Source organism: Bos indicus x Bos taurus, chromosome 23 (genome assembly GCF_003369695.1).
Source record: "Bos indicus x Bos taurus breed Angus x Brahman F1 hybrid chromosome 23, Bos_hybrid_MaternalHap_v2.0, whole genome shotgun sequence".
Classification (NCBI taxonomy): Eukaryota; Metazoa; Chordata; class Mammalia; order Artiodactyla; family Bovidae; genus Bos; species Bos indicus x Bos taurus.
Window position 1 is genome coordinate 1,345,273 of NC_040098.1, and position 24,201 is coordinate 1,369,473.

At 36.6% G+C, this 24,201-nt stretch overlaps 1 protein-coding gene across 12 annotated transcripts in view; it reads right to left on the reverse strand.

The window, feature by feature from the left end:
• The window catches only part of KHDRBS2 (KH RNA binding domain containing, signal transduction associated 2), a 768,231-nt gene that overhangs the window by 89,207 nt on the left and 654,823 nt on the right, over positions 1-24,201 (reverse strand). The gene's annotated exons all lie outside the window — the stretch shown is intronic.

The following is a 24,201-nucleotide window of genomic DNA, read 5'->3' on the forward strand; positions in this document are numbered from 1 at the left end:
TTCATTATTTAATTATAAAATACCTATCCTGCTAAAAAGATGAAGATACACCTACTAGGGGTCATGTATAGTGCTAGGCATTTTATGTATTTTATTAGCAAATACAATTTTCTTGCAAGATAGTTGTTAGTGTTATCTTCCTTTAAGATGAGAAAGCAATAACTCAGAAAGTTTAGTAGCTTTCCTAACATATATATGGAATTCCTTGCTAAAATTTGGGACTTTATCTTAAATGTGCTACAAGAGTACAGAACGTATATATTTGTAATTGTCTCACCATCTTTCCACCCAGTGAGCAGACGGTAAAGCGTCTACCTGCAATGTGGGAGACCCGGGTTCGATCCCTGGATAAGGAAGATCCCTGTAGAAGGAAATGGAAACCCACTCCAGTACTCTTGCCTAGAAAATTCCATGGATGGAGGAGCCTGGTGGGCTACAGTCCATGGGGTCACAAAGAGTCGAACATGACTGAGCAACTTCACTTTCTTTCATTTTCTTTTATCTGAAGGAAGCCCCTGGATTCCATTCTCTTTTTACTTTGCTTGGTTAGCAAATAAGACAATTTATTTTACTCCTCTCTGATGGTATAATAATTGGTGAGTCCAACAACAAATAATTGATGAGCTAAATGTGTGAGAATGTAGCTTTAATTTTGTTAACCAAAATGTGGGCTGCTTGAAGTGAATTTGCTGAGGGGAAAATCTAGGTGTATATTTATCCAAAGTGAAAGTCATTTTTAGCCTATCTGCTCTGAACTTTTTATAATATTAATGAAATATTGGAACCTAAAGTTTCAACCATTTCTTTCACACAATTTGTATTGTCATTATATGTAATTGCAGAGTTTATTGTTTTAAGACATAGAGGGTAAAATCAAAGAGTAATGAGGGGGAAATATGACTGACCGATATCTCTTTTCAGAGATGAACATAATGAGTTACGTTTTAAGAAGTGACAACTACAAATTGACAGTCGCCATCTACCACTAGAAGGACTAAACCATGTACTGCTGCAGCTGTTGATTTTCAACACCCCCTGAAAGAAGTGCATGATGGAGAGCAGAAATGAGGCATTCTTTGAGCAAAAACTAGAAGAACGGGTCTTCAGGTATCTAGGTATTTTCAGGAACCAATTTTATAAGCCTGATCTGCCTTTTCATGCCTAGCAAAGTACCAACATTCTTAATAGTGATGACTACTTCTTGTGACTGGCACAGAAAGTGAACGTGAAGTTGCTCAGTCATATCTGATTATTTGTGACCCCATGGACTGTAGCCTATCAGGTTCCTCAGTCCATGGGATTTTCCAGGCAAGAATATTGGAGTGGGTTGCCATTTCCTTCTCCAGGGGATCTTCCTGACCCAGGGATCAAACCCAGATCTCCCACATTGCAGGCAGACGCTTTACGGTCTGAGCCACCAGGGAAGTGACTGGCACAAGCCCTCAGAATAAGATATGTGCTTGACTGCATGTACTCCCGTCTTCATCAAAATTACATATATACTGATCTTCCCACCTAACCTCTTTGGAATTAGAAACAAGTAACACTTGGGATAATCCACTTAGAGAATAATTAAGCTATTCCAATCCAAACTCTATGGCTTAGAGGGTAAAGCGTCTGCCTGCAATGCAGGAGACCTGGGTTTGATCCCTGGGTAAGGAAGATCCCCTGAAGAAGGAAATGGCAACCCACTTCAGTACTCTTGCCTGGAAAATCCCATGGACAGAGAAGCCTGGTAGACTACAGTCCATGGGATCACAAAGAGTCAGACACGACTGAGCAGCTTCACATGATAGGTACTTGGTAATTGTTTATTGAATAAACTATTATATTTAAATATTTTGCATGTTCATTTTGTACCCAAAAAGAAGCCACAGGCTTCCCTCAGATGTATCCTTCAGCTTGAATGAAAGTCCTGTTAGTCCTAACCCATGGACAGAGGATCCTGGCAGATTCCTCTGTCCATGGGGGTCACAACAGTTGGATATGACTTAGCAACTAAGCAACAACAACAACAACCTGTTAGTCCTATAGCCAGTCCTCCGTTTGGGTTCTAGTTCTGCCTCTTTCTTGTGGAAAAGCATCTTTGACAAGTCAGCAAGTCTTTTCATCTACATATTGATGGTGTATTTTAATTGTCACAAACCATTGTGAGCTTCTGACATGCATATCTAAATGCCTGCGGAATATCTCCTCGAGTGTCTCAAAGTCATTTTTTTTTAAAATTAAACTCTTTCTCCATGCTACTTAATGCTCTAAATTGCATATTTTAGTGACTAGCACTATTACCAACAACTTACCTAGTTGCATATCAAAAACCCTCAGCATCCTCTGAAGTTTGCTCAGTATATCTAAGCAATCATCAGGCTTTATCTTTTCTCAACCATTTAATTCACCCATTTCTTTCTATTCCTACTAATCCTATCCATGCCAAGCCATTATCATCTTTGCCCAGAGTATATATACAATTACCTTGTTATTGTTTTGTTTTCCCATTATTTTAAGCATCTATACATGTATATGTAAGTATATATGTATATGCCATAATTATATATGTTTTATTATACATATGCACACACATTGTACACATACATATATATGTATTATATATATATACACACATATACAGTAGAGTGTATATATATATATATATTCTCTACTGTTGTGTGTGTGTATACATTATTCTTCTCCATCTTCTTGAGAGAAGGACTTGTCCAAGTACAATTAGTTATTCTTATTCAGTTGCTCATGCAGCACACTTAAGATAAAGTCCCAAATTTTTAGTAAGGATTTCCATGCAGGGCCAAACATGGTCTGACTCTTGACTCTATTTTATAAAATTAGAGTTGATGATTTGGTGATCATGTGAAGAATATAAGTATTCTATATTGCTTATTGAAAAAAAATTCTATGGTTTCAAAATACAAGTAATGTTATTGATAAAGGTAAGACTTTAAAATCTTTTAAAAATGGAAAGTCATTTTATTATTGCAAGAAAATGGACAAATTAGGGAAAAGAATGAGTAGAATACATTAATTTAATATTTCAAGTACAAAAGACCCAACTTGAGATACATATTAAATATTGGCAAATGAAAAATTTCACTTCGCTTAATTTATTGAGAAAAACATTGCATTTTCCCTAACAATGAGCAAATATTATAGATTGTATTTTTTGATCACTTACTATTTTGGTTCATCTTAAGAATGATTATTTCTGGTAAAGCTCCCACAAGTTGGAGACGGGTTGGGTCTTTGGGAATTTTGAAGTGCTTCTCTTGGCTATTGAGATTGTTGTTATTTGGTCACTAAGTTGTGTTCAACTCTTTGTGACCTCATGAACTGCAGCACGACAGGCTTCTTTGTCCATCACTATTCCCCTGAATTTGCTCAAGCTCATGTCCATTGAGTCAATAATGACAGGAACTTATTCTGAATACTGATATTTTCCTGAAACACTGAGACCCATTTAAGTCTTTGAAGAAGTTCTTAGGTGAAGTCCCTAATGATTGGCATAACATCCCTCTCCTTTGTGCTTGTGCTATTTATTTTTATTTTTAAATTTATTGATTAAAAATAATTTATATTATAGTTGATTTATGATGTTGTTAGTTTCAGGTGTACAGCAAAGTGATTCATGTATCTATTCTTTTCAAATTATTTTATCATTTATATTGTTACATAATACTGAGTGGAATTTCCTATGTTATACATTAGGTTCTTGCTGGTTATCCATTTTAAACAGAGCAGTGTGTACATGTCAACCCCAAACTCCCTAACTATCCTTGCCCCCCCCAACCATTCCACTTGGTAACCATAAGTTTGTTCTCTAAGTCAGTGAGTCTGTTTCTGTTCTGTATCATTTTTTAAAAGATTCTGCATATAAGTGATCTCATACAATATTTCTCTTTCTTTGTCTGACTTATTTCACTCCATGACAAATCTTTAGGTTCATCCATGTTGCTGCAAATGGTATTATTTCATTGTTTTTAATGGCTGAGTAATATTCCATTGTGTATATGTATATATATTCACATCTTTATCCATTTTTATTTCGATGGACATTTAAATTGCTTCCATACCTTGCCTATTGTAAACAGTGTGCTGTAATAAGCATTGGGGTGTATGTATCTTTTCAGACTATACTTTTCTCCAGATACATGCCAAGGAGTGGATTTGCAGGGTCATATGATAGCTCTGGGGAGAAGGCAAGGGCACCCCACTCCAGTACTGTTGCCTGGAAAATCCCATGGATGGAGGAACCTGGTAGGCTGCAGTCCATGGGGTCGCTAAGAGTCGGACATGACTGAGCGACTTCACTTTCACTTTCCACTTTCATGCATTGGAGAAGGAAATGGCTACCCACTCCAGAGTTCTTTCCTGGAGAATCCCATGGACGGAGCAGCCTGGTAGGCTGCAGTCCATGGGGTCGCACAGAGTCAGACACGACTGAAGTGACTTAGCAGCAGCATGATAGCTCTGGGTCTTCCCTGGTAGCTCAGCTGGTAAAGAATCCACCTGCAATGCAGGAGATCACAATTTGATTTCTGGGTCAGGAAGACCCCCTGGAGAAGGGTTAGGTTACTCACTCCAGTATTCTTGGGCTTCCCTGGTGGCTCAGATGGTAAAGAATCTGCAAGCAATGTGGGAGACCCGGATTCGACCCCTGGGTTGGGAAGATCCCATGGAGGAGAGCATGGCAACCCTCTCCAGTATCTTGCCTGGAGAAACCTGTGGACAGAAGAGCCTGGAGGGCTACAGTCCATGGGGTCACAAAGAGTTGAACACAACTGAGCGACTAAGCACAGTGCAGCACATGGTAGCTCTATTTTTAGTTTCTTAAGGAGCCTCCACACTGTTTTCCATAGTGGCCAACCCAATTCATATTCCCATGAACAGTGTAGGAGGGTTTCCATTTCTCCACACCTTGTCCAGCATTTATTGTTTGTGGATCTTTTGATGACAGCCATTCTGACAGGTGTGAGGTGATATCTCTTAGTTTGATTTGCATTTCTCTAATAATTAGCAGTGTTGAACATCTTTTCATGTGCCTCTTGGCTATCTATATGTCTTCTTTGGAGAAATGTCTGTTTAAATCTTCAGCCCATTCTTTGATTAGGTTGTTTGTTTTGATGATGGTAAGTCTCATGAGCTGCTTGTGCATGTTAGAAACTAATTCCTTGTTGGTCACAATGTTTGCAAATATTTTCTCCCATTCTGTGGGTTGTCTTTTTGCTTTGTTTATGGTTTCCTTTTCTGTATTAAAGCTTGTGTGTTTAATTAAGTCCTATTTGCTTTGCTTTTATTTCTATTACTCTGAGAGATGAATCTTTATCTTGATCCTGTGACTCATGTCAGAGACTGTTCTACCTATATTTTCATCTAAGAGTTTTATTATGTCCGGTTTCATATTAGATTTTTAATCCATTTTGAGTTTATTTTTGTGTATGGTGTTAAAGAATACTATAATTTCAATTTTTTTCTGCATAGTTGTCCAGTTTTATCAGCACCATTTATTGAAGAGAATGTCCTTTTCCCATTATATAGTCTTGGCTTCATCATCATAGATTCTTTGACCATAGGTGCATGGGATTATTTCTGAGCTTCTCCTGTTCTATTCATCTATATTTCCATTTTTGTGCCAACAACATACTGTTTTGATGACTATAGCATTGTAGTATAGTCTGAAGTCAGAGAGTCTGATTCCTCCAGCTCTATTTTCCTTTCTCAAGATTTCTTTGGGTATTTGGGGTTTCTTTTCTCTCCATACACATTAAATTTTGTCTCTAGTTCTATGAAAAATGGCACTGGCAATTTGATTGGGATTGCATTGCATCTGTAGATGGCTTTGGGTAGTATAGTCATTTTGACAGTACTAATCAAGAAGACTCTTGATAGTCCCTTGGACTGCAAGGAGATCCAGCCAGTCCATTCTAAAGGAGATCAGTCTTTTAGGGAGATATATTCCTAAGTATTTTATTCTTTTCCTTGCAATGGTGAATGGAATTTTTTCCTTAATTTCTCTATTTTCTCATTATTAGTGTATAGGAATGCAAGGGATTTCTGTGTGTTGATTATATATCCTGCAACTCTACTATATTCATTGATTAGTTCTAGTAATTTTCTGGTGGAGTCTTTAGGATTTTCTATATAGAGGATCATGTCATCTGCAAACAGTGAGTTTTACTTCTTCTTTTCCAACTTGGATTCCTTTTATTTCTTTTTCTGCTCTGATTGCTGTGGCCAAAACTTCCAAAACTATGTTGAATAGTAATGGTGAAAGTGGGCACTCTTGTCTTGTTCCTGACTTTAGAGGAAATGCTTTCAATTTTTCACCATTGAGGACAATGTTTGCTGTGGGTTTGTCATATATAGCTTTTATTATGTTGAGGTATGTTCCTTCTATTCCTGCTTTCTGGAGAGTTTTTATCATAAATGGATGTTGAATTTTGTCAAGGGCTTTCTCTGCATCTATTGAGATAATCATATGGTTTTTATTTTTCAATTTGTTAATGTGGTGTATTACATTGATTGATTTGCGGATATTGAAGAATCCTTGTATCCCTGGGATCAAGCCCACTTGGTCATGGTGTATGAACTTTTTAATGTGTTGTTGGATTCTGATTGCTAGAATTTTGTTAAGGATTTTTGCATCTATGTTCATCAGTGATATTGGCCTGTAGTTTTCTTTTTTTGTGGGATCTTTGTCAGGTTTTGGTATTAGGGTGATGGTGGCCTCATAGAATGAGTTTGGAAGTTTACCTTCCTCTGCAATTTTCTGGAAGAGTTTGAGCAGGATAGGTGTTAGCTCTTCCCTAAATTTTTGGTAGAATTCAGCTGTGAAGCCGTCTGGACCTAGGCTTTTGTTTGCTGGAAGATTTCTGGTTACAGTTTCAATTTCCATGCTTGTGATGCGTCTGCTAAGATTTTCTATTTCTTCCTGGCCCAGTTTTGGAAAGTTGTACTTTTCTAAGAATTTGTCCATTTCTTCCCTGTTGTCCATTTTATTGGCATATAAATGCTGATAGTAGTCTCTTCTGATCCTTTGTATTTGTGTGTTATCTGTTGTGATCTCTCCATTTTCATTCTAATTTTATTGATTTGGTTTTTCTCCCTTTGTTTCTTGATGAGTCTGGCTAATGGTTTGTCAATTTTATTTATCCTTTCAAAGAACCAGCTTTTGGCTTTGTTGATTTTTTGCTATGGTCTCTTTTGTTTCTTTAGCATTTATTTCTGCCCTAATTTTTAAGATTTCTTTCCTTCTACTAACCCTGGGGTTCTTCATTTCTTCCTTTTCTAGTTGCTTTAGGTGTAGAGTTTGGTTATTTATTTGACTTGACACTATTAGGTGGAGAAATATGCCATGTTCATGGATTGGAAGAATCAATATAGTGAAAATGAGTATACTACCCAAAGCAATTTATAGATTCAATGCAATCCCTATCAAGCTACCAAAGGTATTCTTCACAGAGCTAGAACAAATAATTTCACAATTGGTATGGAAATACAAAAAACCGCGAAAAGCCAAAGCAATCTTGAGAAAGAAGAATGGAACTGGAGGAATCAACTTGCCTGACTTCAGGCTCTACTACAAAGCTACAGTCATCAAGACAGTATGGTATTGGCACAAAGACAGAAATATAGATCAATGGAACAAAATAGAAAGCCCAGAGATAAATCCACGCACAAATGGACACCTTAGGCAAGAATATACAATGGATTAAAGACAATCTCTTTAACAAGTGGTGCTGGGAAAACTGGTCAACCACTTGTAAAAGAATGAAGCCAGAACACTTTCTAACACCATACACCAAAACAAACTCAAAATGGATTAAAGATCTAAACATAAGATCAAAATGGATTAAAGACCAGAAACTATAAAACTTCTAGAGGAGAACACAGGCAAAACACTCTCTGACATAAATCACAGCAGGATCCTCTATGACCCACCTCCTAGAATATTGGAAATAAAAGCAAAAATAAACAAATGGGACCTAATTAAACTTAAAAGCTTCTGCACAACAAAGGAAACTATAAGCAAGGTGAAAAGACAGCCTTCAGAATGGGAGAAAATAATAGCAAATGAAGCAACTGACAAACAACTAATCTCAAAAATACCCAAGCAACTCCTACAGCTCAATTCCAGAAAAATAAATGACCCAACAAAAAATGGGCCAAAGAACTAAATAGACACTTCTCCAAAGAAGACATACAGATGGTTAACAAACACATGACAAGATACTCAACATCACTCATCAGAGAAATGCAAATCAAAACCACTACGAGGTACTCTTTCATGCCAGTCAGAATGGCTGCGATCCAAAAGTCTACAAGCAATAAATGCTGGAGAGGGTGTGGAGAAAAGGGAACCCTCTTACACTGTTGGTGGGGATGCAAACTAGTACAGCCACTATGGAGAACAGTGTGGAGATTCCTTAAAAAACTGGAAATAGAACTGCCTTATGATCCAGCAATCCCACTGCTGGGCATACACACTGAGGAAACCAGAAGGGAAAGAGACACGTGTACCACAATGTTCATTGCAGCACTGTTTATAATAGCCAGGACATGGAAGCAACCTAGATGTCCATCAGCAGATGAATGGATGAGAAAGTAGTGGTACATATACACAATGGAGTTTTACTCAGCCATTAAAAAGAATACATTTGAATCAGTTCTAATGAGGTGGATGAAACTTGAGCCTATTATACAGAGTGAAGTATGCCAGAAAGAAAAACACCAATACAGTATACTAATGCATATATATGAGATTTAGAAAGATGGTAACAATAACCCTGTGTACGAGACAGCAAAAGAGACACTGATGTATAGAACAGTCTTTTGGACTCTGTGGGAGAGGGAGAGGGTGGGATGATTTGGGAGAATGGCATTGAAATATGTATAATATCATATATGAAACGAGTCGCCAGTCCAGGTTTGATGCACGATACTGGATGCTTGGGGCTGGTGCACTGGGACGACCCAGAGGGATGGTATTGGGAGGGAGGAGGGAGGAGGGTTCAGGATGGGGGACACATGTATACCTGTGGCAGATTCATTTCTATATATAGCAATACCAATACAATATTGTAAAGTTAAAAAATAAAATTAAAAAAAAATAAAGGAGATCAGTCCTGGGTGTTCTTTAGAAGGAATGATGGTAAAGCTGAAACTCCAGTACTTTGGCCACCTCGTATGAAGAGTTGTATCACTGGAAAAGACTCTGATGTTGGGAGGGATTGGGGGCACGAGGAGAAGGGGACAACAGAGGATGAGATGGCTAGATGGCATCACCGACTCGATGGACGTGAGTTTGAGTGAACTCCAGGAGTTGGTGATGGACAGGGAGGCCTGGCGTGCTGCAATTCATGGGGTCGCAAAGAGTCAGACATGATTGAGTGACTGAACTGAACTGAACTGAACTGAATCCTTTCAATTGGAGAACATGGTATATCTTTTCATTTGTTTGTGTAATATTTAATTTCTTTCATCAACATATTATTGTTTCAGAGTACAATAAAATTGTTTCAGAGTACAATAAAATTGTCTCTTTAGGCATGCTTATTCCTAAATATGCATTTATTTAGAAATGGCAGATTTAGAAAAGGCAGGGGAAATAGAGATCAAACTGCCAATATCTGGTGAATTATAGAAAAGCAAGAGAGTCCCAGAAAAACATCTACTTCTGCTTTATTGAATATGCCAAAGCCTTTGTGTATACAACAAACTCTGGAAAATTCTTAAAGAAATGGGAATACCAGACCACCTTACCTGCCTCCTAAGAAATCTGTATGCAGGTCTAGAAGCAACAGTTAGAACTGGACATGGAACAACAGACTGGTTCCAAATTGGAAAAGGAGTACATCAAGGCGGTATATTGTCACCCTGATTATTTAACTTATACGCAGAGCACATCATGTGAAATGCTTGGCCGGATAAAGCACAAGCTGGAATCAAGATTGCTGGGGAAAATATCAATAACCTCAGATATGCAGATGACACCACCCTGATGGCAGAAAGTGAAAAGGAACTGAAGAGCTTCTTGATGAAAGTGAAAGAGAAAAGTGAAAAAGCTGGCTTAATACTCAACATTCAAAAAAAGATCATGGGGAGCACATGTATACGTGTGATGGATTCATTTTGATATTTGGCAAAACTAATACAATTATGTAAAGTTTAAAAATAAAATGAAAAAAAAAAAAAAAAAAGATCATGGCATCCAGTCCCATAACTTCATGGAAAATAAGTGGGGAAACAGAAACAGTGACAGACTTTATTTTCTTGGGCTCCAATATCACTGCAGATGGTGACTGCGGCCATGAGATTAAAAGATGCTTGTTCCTTGGAAGAAAAGCTATGACCAACCTAGACAGCATATTAAAAGCAGCGACATTACTTTGCAAACAGAGGTCTGTCTAGTCAAAGCTATGATTTTCCCAGTAGTCATGTATGGATGCGCTGCTGCTGCTGCTAAGTTGCTTCAGTCGTGTCCGACTCTGTGTGACCCCAAAGATGGCAGCCCACCAGGCTCCCCCATCCCTGGGATTCTCCAGGCAAGAACACTGGAATGGGTTGCCATTTCCTTCTCCAATGAGTGAAAGTGAAGTAGCTCAGTCGTGTCCGACTCTTAGCAACCCCATGGACTGCAGTGTGTGCATGTGAGAGTTGGACAATAAAGGAAGCTGAACACCAAAGAATTGATGCTTTTGAATTGTGGTGTTGGGGAAGACTCTTGAGAGTCCCTTGGACTGCAAGGACATCAAACCAGTCAGTCCTAAAGGAAATCAGTCCTGAATTTTCACTGGAAGGACTGATGCTGAAGCTGAAGCTACAATACTTTGACCATCTGATGTGAAGAACTGACTCTGGAAAAGATTGAAGGAGGGAGAGAAGGGGACAACAGAGGATGAGATCATTGGATGGCATCACTGATTCAATGGACATGAGTTTGAGCAAGCTTCAGGAGTTGGTGATGGACAGGAAAGCCTGGAGTGCTGCATGAAGTCCATGGGGTTGCAAAGAGCTTTACATGACTAAGTGATTGAATTGAACTGATTCCTAGGTATTTATTTTATTTTTTGGTAAAAAGGTAAATGGGATTGTTTCTTGAATTTCTTTCTTATCTTTTTATCTTTATCTTTTATCTTAACTATCATATTGTTAGTATGTTAGAAATGCAACAGTTTTGGGTATTAAATTTGTACCCTGCAAAGTTACCAAATACATTGATGAGGTCTAGTAGTTACTGATAGCCCCTTTAGGATTTTTTATGTATAGTATCATGTCATCTGCAAACAGCGACATATAATTTCTTCTTTTTATATTTGGATTCTTTTTATTTATTTTTTCCTCTCTGATTTCCATGGCTAGGGCTTCCAAAACTATGTTGAATAAAAGTGATAAGAGTAAGCATCCTGGTCTTCTTTCTGACCTTAGAGGAAATGCTTTTTGCTTTTCACCATTGAGAGTAATGTCTTCTGTAGCTTTGTCTCTATGACCTTTATTATTTTAATGTAGGTTCCTTCTATGCCTACTTTCTGGAGAGTTATTATCATACATGGGTGTTGAAATTTGTCCAAAGATTTATATGCATCTCTTGACATAATCCTATGATTTCTATTCTTTAAATTGTTGATGTTGTGTATCACATGGATTGATTTTTGAGAATGTTGAAAAATTCTTCACCCCAGACCTCATCATGGTGTATGATCTTTTTAATATATTGTGGGATTCAGATTACTAGTATTTTGTTGAGGGTTGTCCTATCTAGTTCATCAATGATATTAGTCTATAATTTTCTTTTGTTGTGTATCTTTTTCTGATTTTGGTATCAGTGTAATGGTGGTCTCTTAGAATGAGTATAAATGTTTTCCTTCCTCTGAGGTTTATTTTGTTTTTGTTTTTTTTAAATAGTTTCAGAAGGATAGATGTTAGCTCTTCCCAAAATGTTTGATTGAATTTGGCTGTGAAGATTCTGGAACTTTTTTTTTTTTTTTTTGAGAATTTTAAAATTAAAATTTATACTTCAGTACTTGTGGTTAGTCTTTTTATATTTTCTATTTCTATCCATTTCAATCTTGGGTGATTGTACCTTTCTAAGAGTTTGCTCATTTCTCCAAAGTTGTTCGTTTTATTTACATACAGTTTCTTGAAGTAGTCTATTGTACTCATCTGTATTTGTGTGGAGTCTGTTGTAATTTTTCCTTTCTAATTTTATTGAATTGAGTTCTTTCCCTTTTTTTATGAGTCTAGCTAAAAGTTTAATAATATTTTTTTTATCTTTTCAAAGAACCAGATTTTCATTTCATTGATCTTTGCTATTGTTTTCTTCATATTTATTTCGTTTAATTTTACTTTGATTTTTCTGATTTTTTTCCCTTTTACTAGCTTTAGGTTTTATTGTTCTTTCTATAGTTGTTTCAGGTGTAAGGTTAGATTTTGTTTATTTGTTTCCTGAGGTAAGATTGTACTGCTATTATAATAGCTTCCCTCTTAGAACTGCTGAGTTTTGCATCCCATAGGTTTTGGATCATTGTGTTTTTTGTTTTCATTTGTCTCTAGGCATTTTTTTTTTTAATTTTCCTTGACTTCTTCAGCGATCCATTGGTTGTTTAGTAGCATATTATTTAACCTCCACTTTTTGTGTGTTTTATGCAATTTTTTTTCCCTTGTAGTTTATTTGTGGTGGTTGGAATTATTGTGGTTGGAAAAGCATTGTGGTGTTTGATAGGATTTCAGTTTTCTTAAATTTACTGAGGCTCATTTTGTGGCCCAGCATGTGATCACTACTGGAGAATATTCCATGTACACAGGAGAAAATATATATTCTGCTGCTTTTGAATGGAATGCTATATAAATATCAATTAAGTCCATCTGTTGTAATGTTGTCATTTAACCCTATGTTTCCTTATTAATTTTCTATCTGGATGTTCTGTCCATTGATGTAAGTGAGGTGTCAATGTCTCCCATTGGGCAAACTCTGGAAGATAATGAGGAGTGCTGCAGTCCCTGGGGTCACAAAGAGTCAACAAATGTCTCCTACTATTACTGTGTTACTGTCAATTTCTCCTTATATGGCTTTTAGTATTTGCCTTATGTATTGAGGTTCTATGTTGGGTGCATATATATTTGCAATTGATAAATCTTCTTTTAGTATCCCTTGATCATTATGTAATGTCCCTCTGTTTATCTTATAGCAGTCTTCATTTTAAAGTCTATTTTATCTGTTTTGGGTATTGTCACTCCAACTTTCTTTAGATTTCTATTTACATGGAATATCTTTTATCATCCTCTTTACTTTCTGTCTATATGTATCCCTATGTCTGAAGTGCATCTTGTGTATACAGCATATATACAGGTCTTGTTTTAGTATCCATTCAGCAAGTCTTTGTCTTTTGGTTGGAGATTTTAATCCATTTAATTAAAAATAATTATCAATATAGATGTCCTATATGCATTTTCTTAATTGTTTTGGGTTTGTTTCTGTAGGTCATTTTTTTTTTCTTCTTCCTTATTCTCTTCTCTTGTGATGTGATGACCATCTTCAATGTTGTATTTAGGTTGCTTTTTCTTTATTATTTTTGTTTGTTTGCTTGTATCCACTGTAGTTTTGGGGTTTGCTGTTCTCATGAGATTTGATATAGCAGTCTCTATACGTACAAAGTCATTTTAATTTGCTGTCCTCTTTCCTGCCTAGAGAATCTCCTTTAGCATTTATTGAAAAGCTGGTCTAGTGGTGCTGAATTCTCTTACCTTATGCTTATCTGTGAAGCTTTTGATTTCTTTGTCAATTCTAAATGAGAGCCTTGCTGGGTAGAATATTCTTGATTATATTTTTTTCCCTTTATCATATTGACCATATCTGTCACTCCCTCTGATCTGCAGAATTCCTGCTGTGAAATTAGCTGATAATCTCATGGGAGTTTCTTTGTATATTACTTGTTGCTTTTATATTGGTGCTTTTAATACTTTTAATTTGAATTTTATTTTTGTCAATTTGATTACTTTTGTCTTGGCATGTTCCTTCTTGAGTTTATCCTGCCTGGTTTTCCCTATGCTTCCTGGGTGTAGGAGACAGTTTCCTTTTCCATGTTAGGGAAGTTTTCAGCGATTATCTCTTCAAATATTTTCTTGGGTCCTTTCTCTCTTCTCCTTCTAGGATCCCTATAATCTGAATGTTGGTATGTTTAATGTTGTCCCAGAGGTTTCTTAGACTGCCTTCATTCCTTTTAAATGTTTTTCCTTTATTCTGTTTTGCAGCAGTGATTTCTACCATTCTGTCTTCAAAATCACTTATCTGTTCTTCTTCCTCTGTTATTCTTCTTTCATTACTTCTATTGTATTTTTCAATTCAGTTATTATATTGTTCATCTCTATTTGCTTTTTAGTTCTTCTATGTGTTTGTTAAACATTTATTACATCTTCTCAATGCTTGCCTGCATTTTTTCCCCAAGATTCTGTATCATCTTCATTATTATTATACAATTTTTGGAGGGTTGCCTATCTCAACTTCGTTTACTTGTTTTACTGGGGTTTCATCGTGTTTCTTCATCTTAGACATATTCCTCTACCATTCCATTTTATCTACTTTCTGTGATTGTGGTATCAGTTCTAAAGGCTGAAGGATTGGTGGATGAGGCTATAAAAGAGGCTTGTGTAAGTTTCCTGATGGTTGTTGTGGTTCAGTCACTCAGTCGTATCCAACTCTTTGTGAACCCATGGACTGCACCATGCCAGGCTTCCTCTCCTGCCTTCACCATCCCCCAGAGTTTGCTCAAACTCTTGTCCATTGATTCAGTGATGCCATCCAACCATCTCATCCTTGATCATCCCCTTCTCCTCCTGCCTTCAATCTTTCCCAACACCAGGGTCTTTTCCAATGAGTCAATTCTTTGCATCAGGTGGCCAAAGTATTGGAGTTTCAGCATCAGTCCTTCCAATGAATATTCAGGATTGATTTCCTTTCTAATTGATTGGTTTGATCTTCTTGCAGTCCAAGGGACTCTCAATAATCTTCTCCAACACCATAGTTCAAAAGCATCAATTGTTCAGCGCTCAGCTTTCTCTATGGTCCAACTCTCACATCCATACCTGACTACTGGAAAAACCTTGACTAACCTTGACTGCCTTTTAATATGCTGCAGACGGTAAAGCATTTCCCTACAATGAGGGAGATCTGGGTTCGATCCCTGGGTTGGGAAGATTCCCTGGAGAAGGAAATGACAACTCACTCAAGTGTTCTTGCCTGGAAAATCCCATGGAGTGACGAGCCTGGTAGGCTACAGTCCATGGGGTTGCAAAAGAGTCAGACACCACTGAGCAACTTCACTTCACTTCACTTCACTAGGTTTGTCATAGCTATTCTTCCAAGGAACAAGCGTCTTTCAAATTCATGACTGCAGTCAATATCTGCAGTGATTTTGGAGTCCAAGAAAATGAAGTCTGTCACTGTTTCCATTGTTTCCCCATCTATTTGCCATGAAGTGATGGGACCAAACGCCATGATCTTTATGTTATGAATGTTGAGTGGTAAGCCAGCTTTTTCACTCTCCTCTTACACTTTCATCAAGAGGCTCTTCAGTTCCTCTTTGCTTTCTGCCATGAGGGTGATATCATCTGCATATCTGAGGTTATTGATATTTTCCACAGAAATCTTGATTCCAGTTTGTACTTCATCCATCCTGGCATTTCACATGATGTGCTCTGTGTATATGTTAAATAAGCAGGGTGACAATATACAGCCTTGATTTACTCCTTTCCCAGTTTGGAACCAGTGTGTTGTTACATGTCTGGTTCTAACTGTTGCTTCTTGACCTGCATACAGGTTTCTCAGGAGGCAGTTGAGGCAATCTGGTATTCCCATCTCTCTAAGAATTTTCCACAGTTATTGTGATATACACAGTCCAAGAAGCTAGCATAATCAGTAAAGCAGAATTAGATGTTTTTATAGAATTCTCTTGCTTTTTCTTTGATCCAGTGCATCTTGGGAACTTGGCCTGAGTTCCTGTGCCTTTTCTAAATCCAGCTTGAACATCTTGAGGTTCTCAGTTCATGTACTGTTGAAGCCTCGCTTGGAGAATTTTGAGCATTACTTTGCTATAGGTGGACTTTTGACTGAGTGAATTTTAGACAAAATTAACTTTTAATTTAACTGTTTAAACATACTTCTTCAAAAAGGGACTAAATTTGCTCAAAAAGGGACTAAATTTGATTTTTCATTATTAAAATAAATTTTAAAATGCCCAGTTCCATAACACAATGTTCACTTATAAAATACTCAGTGTTCTAAAAGTAGCCTGTATAAAAATTGTATTACCTTCAAGAATGTATATGGCTGACACAGTTTTGACCCTTCATATTAAGACTGTGAGTCACATCAGAATGCTCCCATATACCCACCTAAAACTTATTATCAACCTTAACATCCAGGAAGACCACCCAGCAAACTTAACCAAGGACCATTTCTCAACTTAAAATATTTTGATAAAGCTCTACTGGGATGGTAACTGGACACTGGTATTTTTTTCAAACTTCACCAGCTGGTTTTAAAATGTAAAATTAAGGTTAAGAATCTCTGATCTAAAATACTGAAACACATGTTCCAGTGTTTCTAAAACTGTTGAATTCAGGAGTTCAGGATTCAAAACAAAATTGAAACCATTGTAAGCATATCTACCTTAAAATGAGTAATGCAAGCAGTGAAGTAGTGATGCCATGCTCATTTTGGCTGTTTCTTCCTAGGCAACATAGTCTGCATTTATTACTAGGATAGTTGGTTTAGATATCCATTTCATTGCAACCTCTGAAATAGTAAGGGACAGAAAACTAGCTTCTCCTTAAATTCTCTGATGGCTCAGATGGTAAAGGATCCACCTATAATGCAGGAGACCCGGGTTTGATCTCTGGGTTGGGAAGATCCCCCTGGAGAAGGGAAGGGCTACTCACTCTGTTATTCTTGCCTAGAGAATTCTGTGGACAGAGGAGCCTGGTGGGCTACAGCCCAAGGTCTTGAAAAGGTCAAACACAACTGGGCAACTAATACTTAAGTTAATTTTACAACTGGATTTTAAAAATACTTTAGAAGCACAATTTATTTAGTTCTTCTTTAGTTGAAAATAAAGTTTAAAAAAATTTAAAAAAAAGAAAATAAAGTTTAATAATCTGTATTAAAAGTAAAATTCGATATATCACAGTGACATTTTCTCAATATTTCTCAATAACATCAATATTAATAAATCCTACAATATTTTGTATACATTACTTTTAAAAATTACTGATACATTCTTGCTTATATTAAGAAAACTCATCTTTATTTGTAGAATCAATTTCCTCAAATTTCTATTTTTATTTAATATTGCAAATGAACAGTGATTGCTCATGAATCACATGGCAGTATGTTTGCCAAGTAGCTTCATTTTCCTTTGCTGTTTTCACAGCTTAATTGAAACAGGGTTCATTCAGCTCCTTGACACAAAATGAATGCATTTGTGTTCTGCAATCAGCTTGAAGTGAGGCACTCAAATGTCCTAGAATAGGGCACACAAATTTTTGCTTTCATTCATTTCAAGACAGTGTGTTAGTATTACCCTCCATGTTTCCATACAGCCGTCATCTAAAGTTCCACTATGAAATAGATCCATAATTAATTGTTCAGTTTGTACATTAGACACATTTTAACAAACGGCTCTCTTCTCTGAGAAGAGAATGTTACTGCCATTCTTAGCTAACAATCTCAGTTTAGAGGGTATTGATTACATAACGTACTCGTAAGACAAGCTGATACATTGTCTCTATTCAAAATGCGCCCTTATTGAATTATGAGCTATTTAGACTTATCCAAAGTAATTATAATGGACTCTAATAAACTAGGAAATATTTTAAAACTGTAAAAACTGTTTTGTGATTTCTGTAATTCAAATAGTCATGTGCCAAAAATAAGTTCAAGTTATTATAAATTTACCATTTAAATATTAATTTGACAATAATTTAGCATCAATGAAATGTTTAATAATAATTAATTCATTGATGGTTATTAAATATAAGTAGATTATTAAATATTATATTTCTATATTAAATAGAATTGTATATTTAATATTAATATTTATTTAAAATATTAAATATTTACATCATTGTAAGAAAATAGTTTAATATCCAAATTAAATTTTAGAAAAATATCTTGAATAATTTAATTGCAGTGAAGCCTAAAAGGATACATGATATTCACAAAAGTCAGCATATTTGTCACTTCAACATGAAATATGAGCCCAAAAGAGACAAATACAATTTCAATCTGGTGATATATGAAATATGATATGTAAAGATTCAGAGTGAAGTGTCATACTCAGTGACTAGATTTCTGCTTCCACTGGTTAATCTTGAAATATTTTGGAAGGAATCCTGAATAAGAGATTCCATCCATGAATCTTTTAATGCAGGATCCAATCATCCTGGGTAGCATTCCCTGTTCCTCTCTTGCAACTCAATCCTGAGATGAAGAGGAGGGTCTGGGGCAGCTGGTTGTGAGTCTCCTCACACCATTGTTCAAGTCTAGGTGTTGCCAGGAAACTGAGAATTGGGAGTTCTTTATTTTATAAAAATAGAGATCTGTATCCATGATACAACCAAAATGTAACAGAGAGGAATTAGTAATTCAAAATATAAGTGGATAAACAGAGATGCAAAGTTTACACTTCGAAGTAGATGTTATTAATTTAAAAGACTGCACATAGTTCATTACACATAAGCTATAAGTGGATACTTGGTAACATGTGAGGTATAGAAAATTAATGAAATGCATCAATCTATAATTTATATGAATGGGTCCTCAAATCATGTGTCCACATGCATATTTAAATGTTATCATCTGTCCATTTGGACACGGCAAGATGAGCAACCTATGGAACAAGAAGCAGAACTGAAAGCTCACTTTTCATAATAATCTAATACTAAAATCAGTGAGTCTAATGCATATTAATTTAATTAGCCTCCAAATTTATGATGCTCAACACTTACTATTTCTCATCATTTGACTATCCTTTTTCAATTGTCTGTATAGGGTATGGGAACATGAACACTCCCCAAATATAAATCTCATGACTATATACATTGACATACAAACAGTTTCTTTAAAAAGAACAATTCTATGAAGACCTACAAAACCCTCTAGAACTAACACCCAAAAAAGATGTCCTTTTCATTATAGGGGACTGGAATGCAAAAGTAGGAAGTCAAGAAACACCTGGAGTAACAGGCGAATTTGGCCTTGGAATATGGAATGAAGCAGGGCAAGGGCTAATAGAGTTTTGCCAAGAAAATGCGCTGGTCATAGCAAACACCCTGTTTCAACAACAAAAGAGAAGACTCTACACATGGACATCACCAGATGGTTGACACTGAAATCAGATTGATTACATTCTTTGCAGCCAAAGATGGAGAAGCTCTATATAGTCAGCAAAAACAAGACCAGGAGAGGTGACTGTAGCTCGGATCATCAGTGCCTTACCAAATTCAGACTGAAATTGAAGAAGTTGACAAAACCACTATACCATTCAGGTATGACCTAAATCAAATCCCTTATGACTATACAGCAGAAATGAGAAATAGATTTAAGGGACTAGATGTGATAGACAGAGTGCCTGATGAACTATGGATGGAAGTTTGTGATATTGTACAGGAGGCAGGAATCAAGACCATTTGCAAAAAAAGAACTGCAAAAAAGCAAAATGGCTGTCTGGGGAAGGCTTACAAATAGCTGCGAAAGGAAGAGAAGCAAAAAGCAAAGGAGAAAAGGAAAGATATACCCATTTGAATGCGGAGTTCAAAAGAAGAGCAAGGAAAGATAAGACAGCCTTCCTCAGTGATCAATGCAAAGAAACAGAGGAAAACAATAGAATGGGAAAGACTAGAGATCTCATCAAGGATATTAGAGATACCAAGGGAACATTTCATGCAAAGATGGGCTCACTAAGGACAGAAATGGTAGGGACCTAACAGAAGCAGAAGATATTAAGAAGACATGGCAAGAATCCACGGAAGAACTGTACAAAAAAGATCTTAAGACCCAGATAATCACAATGGTGTGATCACTCTCCTAGAGCCAGACATCCTGGAATGTGAAGTCAAGTGGGCCGTAGGAACCATCACTACAAACAAAGCTAGTGGAAGTGATGGAATTCCAGTTGAGCTACTTCAAATCCTGAAAGACAATGCTGTGAAAGTGCTGCACTCAATATGCCAGCAAATTTGGAAAACTCAGCAGTGGCCACAGGACTGGAAAAGTCAGTTTCATTCCAATCCCAAAGAAAGGCAATGCCAAAGAATGCTCAAACTACCACACAATTGCACTCATTTCACATGCTAGTAAAGTAATGCTTAAAATTCTCCAAGCCAGGCTTCAGCAATACATGAACCATGAACTTCCACATGTTCAGGTTGGTTTTAGAAAAGGCAGAGGAACCAGAGATCAAATTGCCAACATTCACTGGATCATGGAAAAAGCAAGAGAGTTCCAGAAAAACATCTATTTCTGCTTTACTGAGTATGCCAGAGCCTTTGACTGTGTGGATCACAATAAACTGTGGAAAATTCTGAGAGATGGGAATACCAGACCCCCTGACCTGCCTCTTGAGAAACCTGTATGCAGGTCAGGAAACAACAGTTAGAACTGGACATGGAACAACAGACTGGTGCCAAATAGGAAAATGAGTATGTCAAGGCTGTATATTGCCACCCTGCTTATTTAACTTATATGCAGAGTACATCATGAGAAATCCTGGGCTGGAGGAAGCACAAGCTGGAATCAAGATTCCTGGGAGGAATATCAATAACCTAAGATATGCAGATGTCACCACTCTTATGGCAGAAAGTAAAGAAGAACAAAAAAGTGAAAGTGAAAGAGGAGAGTGAAAAAGTTGGCTTAAAGCTCAACATTCAGAAAACTAAGATCATTGCATCTGGTCCCATCACTTCATGGGAAATAGATGGGGAAACAATGGAAACAGTGGCTGACTTTATTTTTCTAGGCTCCAAAATCACTCTGGATGGTGATTGCAGCCATGAAATTAAAAGATGCTTACTCCTTGGAAGGAAAGTTATAACCAACCTAGACAGCATATTAAAAAGCAGAGACATTACTTTGCCAACAAAGGTCCATCTAGTAAAGGCTATCGTTTTTCCAGTGGTCATATATGGATGTGAGAGTTGGATTATAAAGAAAGCTGAGCACGGAAGTATTGATGCTTTTGAACTGTGGTGTTGGAGAAGACTCTTGAGTGTCCCTTGGACTGCAAGGAAATCCAACCAGTGCATCCTAAAGGAGATCAGTCCTGGGTGTTCATTGGAAGGACTTATGCTGAAGCTGAAACTCCAATACTTTGGCCACCTGATGCGAAGAGCTGACTCATTTGAAAAGACCCTGATGCTGGGAAAGATTGAGGGCAGGAGGAGAAGGGGACAAGAGAGGATGAGATGGTTGGATGGCATCACTGACTCGATGAATGTGGGTTTGGGTGGACTCTGGGAGTTGGTGATGGACAGGGAGGCCTGGCGTGCTGGGAGGTTCAAGGACAGGGAGGTTCATGGCGTCACAATGAGTTGGACACGACTGAGCAACTGAATTGAACTGAACTGAACTTAATCACTCATGTCTGACTCTTTGTGACCCCATGAACTGTAGCCCGCTGGGCTCCTCTATCCATGGAATTCTCCAGACAAGTATACTTGAGTGGGTTGCCAGGGGATCTTCCCACCCAGTCATCAAACCCGGGTGTCCTGCATTGCAGGCAGATTCTTTACCAACCGACTCATATGGGAAGCAGTTTCTTTATTTCCTGGTTATACAAAAGGAGCATCCTGTTTCAAATCTATATGTTCATAGATAATTATAACAGTACATATGAATATATATTAAATTTTACATTTTGTCAAATGCAGAACTAAAAGAAACTTTTATGATAGGAAAATCTTATAAGAAGCTTTAGAAAGCAGTCTATATTTTGTTTTTTTTTTAAATAAGATATGTATCATGATGGATTTAAAAATCAGTGAAACATATAACAAACAGTAAAGAATGAATAAATAAATGAGTATAATTTAAGTTTCCTTTTTTAACCTAAATTTTCTATAGTGTATACATATTATTTTTAGAGTAATAAAAATAACTTATTTTTAGGTTAGTCATACCTATGTATCTACTTACACTTCTTAACATCTGTGGCAAAATTTTTCTAATAATATGTAATTAATTTCACATGTGCAATGTGTAAAACACAGGCACTTTTGTTCATAGTTCCAAACTGCATTCTGTGGCCCAGTGCAGCAGAGATGGGTTATAGTGAGTGGATAATGGGATGGTGGAAGGGGCACTGAGATGCTGGAATCCTGATTTGTGAGTAGCCTCCTTTCTGTACTTCATTGTTTTCTATGAACTAAATCATGGAAAAGCATTGCAGTGCATTGGTTACTGTCTCTGGAATGTTATCTCCAGACTCCAACAAAAGAAACAAATTCTGTCAGAATAATTACCCTTCTGACATGAAAATCAAGAAACACTTCCTAAGTCAGCATGCATAAAGGGTTGATACATCAACATTTACAAACAGCGAGTCAAATTATCTTGAATGTGAAGTGTATTTTTGAACTAACATTTGCTCAACAATGTCAGAAAATGGCAAAAGAAGTTGGTGGCCAAAGAAAAAGTCAAGATCCTAAAGAGAAGTCTTCTTTTGGCCATAAATGTGTTTAATCTTTCAACATTAAGAATATGGCCAATTTGGCTGAAATATTAGGTAATAAAAGTTATTATATACAAATTCCTGACTCAAATCTTTCTTAGTGTGTCCAGATAAGCCAAACAATTTTCTACATTTTCCTCATCACTTAAGAAGTATTTTATTATTATTATTATTATCAATTGCTTTCTGTATGCAGAGAATCGCTTGTTGGTAAATTCTAATTTATTCAGAATGAAATCTAGTGTTTATGAGCAGGGTGGCTTATAAAATGATAAAGTCTATCTCTAGACTTGGCTGCAGCAGAAGAGCTAAACAAACATGAAAGAACAGAATAGGTTTCAGAAGTGAGCCCAGACCTCCTGACGATGGCTCCTGCAGCTCCATCAGAAGGTCTGAGAAGTAATTATTTATATTCACACATTTTCCCTATTGCCTTATTTACATGTATTAACATTTTAAATGTAAATAACTGAGAAATAGAAATAGATAGCCTGCATGGGCAAAGAATCTTTAAAAAAAAGAGTGGATATATGTGTATGTGTAACTGATCCACTTTGCTCTACACCTGAAATTAATAAAACATTGTAGATCAACTATACTGCAATAAAAAATAAAATGAGAATAAAGAAATATGAGAATAAAATGCAATGCTTACAGAAAGAAAATATTTATAGAAAAAGTGATACAATCTAAATAAACTCCCATCCTGTTACCAAATATGCAGTCACATATCATCAATTTCATCCTTGCCATTTTCTTCAGAGCATATAATTTTGTAAACTAAATCTCACAGGTGATGATTCTTCCTCAAATTTATGTGCCACATGTGAAAAGCAATTACTGTATTTTATAAATAAAAATTCCATTTGAAAAAGTGATCCATAAATAATAATGTATCTTCTACTTAGAATGTAAGCTTTAAAAGATTGTTCACTGAAGTATCTCCAGGATTGAGGTCAATGGCGTGCATGTGTTAGCCATTAATTAAGTATTTGTTGCATGAGTAATGATTTCTGGTCTTCTACTTCATCCCATGATTTATAGTCTGGCACAATTTTTAAATGTAGGAATACGTTTCTCAAAAGTAGACAGTAAGAACCAGGGAGGGACAATGTCTATTGTGTACACCATCATATTCCTAAAGCCTGACAATATCTTTGTGCTCAAAGGACAAACTCAATTTTTGGATAGAAATCATTATGATGGTGGCTCCTGTTTCTGAATTGACCTTATGATAGTCACCAGAGAAGTGAGTTGATTTGATGCCTCTGTTCTGAGGAGGGTGCACTTTCTCCCAATGTCTGAACACTTCCTTCCCTGTCCCAATGGAGTACTACACCTTCATTACATGGAGCCCCAAACACAGGCCACATTCATCATTTCTTTTACTGCTTCTCATAAAGAGGAACAGATTGGTCTTCATAATATTTTAATAAAAATCTAGGACTGGGAGTATTTAAGTGAATGCTAT